Here is a 3,192-nt window from a genome sequence, read left to right as displayed (position 1 = left end):
TTGGATTTCTCTATGGATGGCTGATAATCTAGATGTAGGAAAATTCTTCTCAAGAAAGAGTCTTTCAATAGTTTTCCAATTTGTAATCTGTATAGAGAGATAATACCACCAATCTTGAGTTGCTCCTTGAAGATTAAAAGGAAAAGCTCTCATTTTAAGACTCTCTATTATGATCCTGGGAGATCTAAAATTTTCACACAACATGTGGAATTGTCTCAAGTGCTTGTGTGGATTCTCCCTTGATAATCCATTGAACTTTGGTAAGGCATTTAACAAGTCAGGTCTCAACTCCTACTCCTCATTAGGTTATTCTATATTATCGCGGATAACTAAGTTATAGGAGGTTGCTAACTTTCTGATGGTTCTTTGTGTCATTCTATTTGGGTTAGGATCAGATGAAAGATTAGAGGATATATTTGTGACTGGAGATAACGAAGGTCGTATGGCTTCAGATGTAAGAAGTGTTCCTTCAGTAGAACACCCAAATTTCAAACTTTTCCGCAGCTTAAGCAAATTCCTTTCAACTTTTGGGTTAATTTGATAAAATTCTCCCGGGTTAGCTCAGGTCATGCACTACGTAGTCTACTTGAAGTTGTTTCTCTGTTCTTGGTTTCTCTTATTTTTTCTTTTGTTCTTGCTTTAGAGAAAGATTTCAAATAAGAGATAAAAGAGCCTTTGTTTGGGTCCACTCCGAGGAAAGAAAGGTGTGTCACAATGAACAACTTAGCCTTAAGTATTTCTCAAAAGAAATTCTTAATTAAAACAAGAACAAAGATTTTGCTAACAATAAGAATAACCAAAGGCTACAAAATAATTCAAACTAAATTAAATGTAATTACGTTATTCAAAAATAAAAAAAACAAATAAAAATCAAAATCAAAATCAAAATCAAATATTCAAAATACTAACGTATTCCCTGATAGCGACTCCAAATTTGATACGTTGTCGTTGGAGCTATCAAATTTATACTACTTTTCAAGGAAAATTCAGTATTGCCAAGTAGTATTCAAGAAAATAGATGGGGTTAAAGTAGCCATGAGTCGTCTTCCAATGAATATAGAATTGTTTTTTAATATTTGACTCTTATGAATGTTATACAATGCTTAAGAATAAAAGTGAGAAACTATGGTAATGAAGTTAATGTTTGAAGAACAAATAGGAAACATAGAAATAATTATAGTGAAATAGGTTAATTCCATTACTTTTCTAAGATAGATTCATCATCGGTTATCCACAGATTATTGCTCAATTGATTACTTTTCGGGTTTCAAATTAATTAAAATACATTCTTAATTAATTTGAGGATAATCTCACACACAGTCAATCAAAGTAGATTCTAAATCAAATGCAAGACTTTTCTAGATTATTCACAATGAATTCAACCAAAGTACATTCTCAATCAAATCCTATTGTGTTTAATCATGTCTATTCTTAAATCTCCTAACTAGATTAAAAACTAATAATCAAAGTAAATTCTTAATTAATTATAGTTGAAATTATTATTACCAACCAAAGAACATTCTCAATAGTAGAAAAAACCCATTTAATCACATGAAAGTTCCTAAATTCAACCAAAGTAAATTCTCAATTAAACCTACAAACCCTTGAATTCATATGATCAATATGTGTAGATTCAAACACCTTATGACGCAAAAGTCATTGTTTTTAATATAATTGAGAGATGAAAGACATAAAAGAAGAATAACTCAAATAAATAATCAAAAGAAACAAATGCATTAATACAACTTAACCTCAGAATCCATAATGAAATTATAGTGAAATAGCCCTAGAAGCTTATCCCTCCATGAATGGAGTGAAACACATGGTAAAATAAAAATGAGAAATGAGAGGAGTGGTGGATGCTTGCTTCTAGTGGATGAGTCTGAATGAATGAATGAGTTATGATTTTTGTCTCTTTTAGGTTTCTTTATATAGGGTTTGATTGGACTTGAACTCTGAATACTTTATTGATAGGATCTTTGATCCTGTATCTTCCAAACACTTTGAACTTGATCTACACAACGTGACGTTCATGATCAAGTGCTAAAAAACAAACTCATTGTCAAGCACATTCCTCTATCATGTTTTAAGTTGTTGACATTTTTACTAGATGAGCCCTTTAGCTTAATTTTTATACTAAACTTAATGTTGTTGATTTACATCACCCAAGTTTCCGGGATATGATAATTGTAATAACATTTTTGTTACATTCATTTTGTTTCCTTCGTGTTTATAGAAAAATAATACTTTGACACGGTGAGTGTAGATGACACTCAAATGACACGCAGTGGGCCCCAGTTTTTAATCTCTAGTGAAGGGTAGAAATGTCTTCTCCCATTTTTTAATGATACGGTTCGTTTCATTTGGCAGCCATCTTCCCATTTTCAAAATCAACTACAGCCCTCTTCCCATTTTCAAAATCAACTACAGCGATCAATTTCCCATTTTCGCTCTGGTCCGAAATCAGTTTCCATTTTAGCTGTGCTCCGAAATCAGTTTCGCACTTTCGAACTACACCTCCCATTGTCACGCTGCTAGGGTTTGGGAGTAAACCAGAGAAGTTGAAGCCGCATATTCAGTTCCCATTTTCGCAGAACTGTGCTAGGGTTTGAAGAGGATATATTGGGCGTCGGTTCGTTGTAGAGAAGTCGAAGGGTAGAAAAATTGAAGAGGAAGGTGTCGTTGGGAGCGGGTGAATGCTTTTGCGCTAAGAGAGAAGTCGAAGACGATAGGATTGAAGAGGACGGTGTGGTGGCGTGTGTGCGTTGGGAGCGGGTGGATGGTTTTGCTGTGAGGGAGAAGTCGAAGACGATTTCATTAAAAAGAGAACCCGAGAGTGGTGTTTCAAGAAATACAGAACCCGAGAGAGGTGTTTGAAGGAAATACAGAACCGGAAAGTATTGTTTGAAGGAAATAGAGAACCCAATAGTAGNATTTGGAGGAAATAGAGAACCCGAGAAGTAGATTCTCACTGAAAATTGTAAGTACATTCTCACTGAAAATTGTNTATTTAGATGAACCTGAAGCATGGATTGTGTATAGTTGGTGGTTTTGTACTTTCATGGTATATGGATTTGAGTTGTTGAATTTGAGTGTGGTATAAAGTTGTGTGATATATCATGCCCTTAGACTTTATTGTCATTGGTAGTAGAAGTCTTTATTGCTTCAAGTATTAGTTATTGTTTNTNTNNA

Source organism: Vigna radiata, unplaced genomic scaffold (assembly GCF_000741045.1).
Source record: "Vigna radiata var. radiata cultivar VC1973A unplaced genomic scaffold, Vradiata_ver6 scaffold_289, whole genome shotgun sequence".
NCBI classification, from domain to species: domain Eukaryota; kingdom Viridiplantae; phylum Streptophyta; class Magnoliopsida; order Fabales; family Fabaceae; genus Vigna; species Vigna radiata.
Note: the sequence above shows the minus strand (reverse complement) of the source record.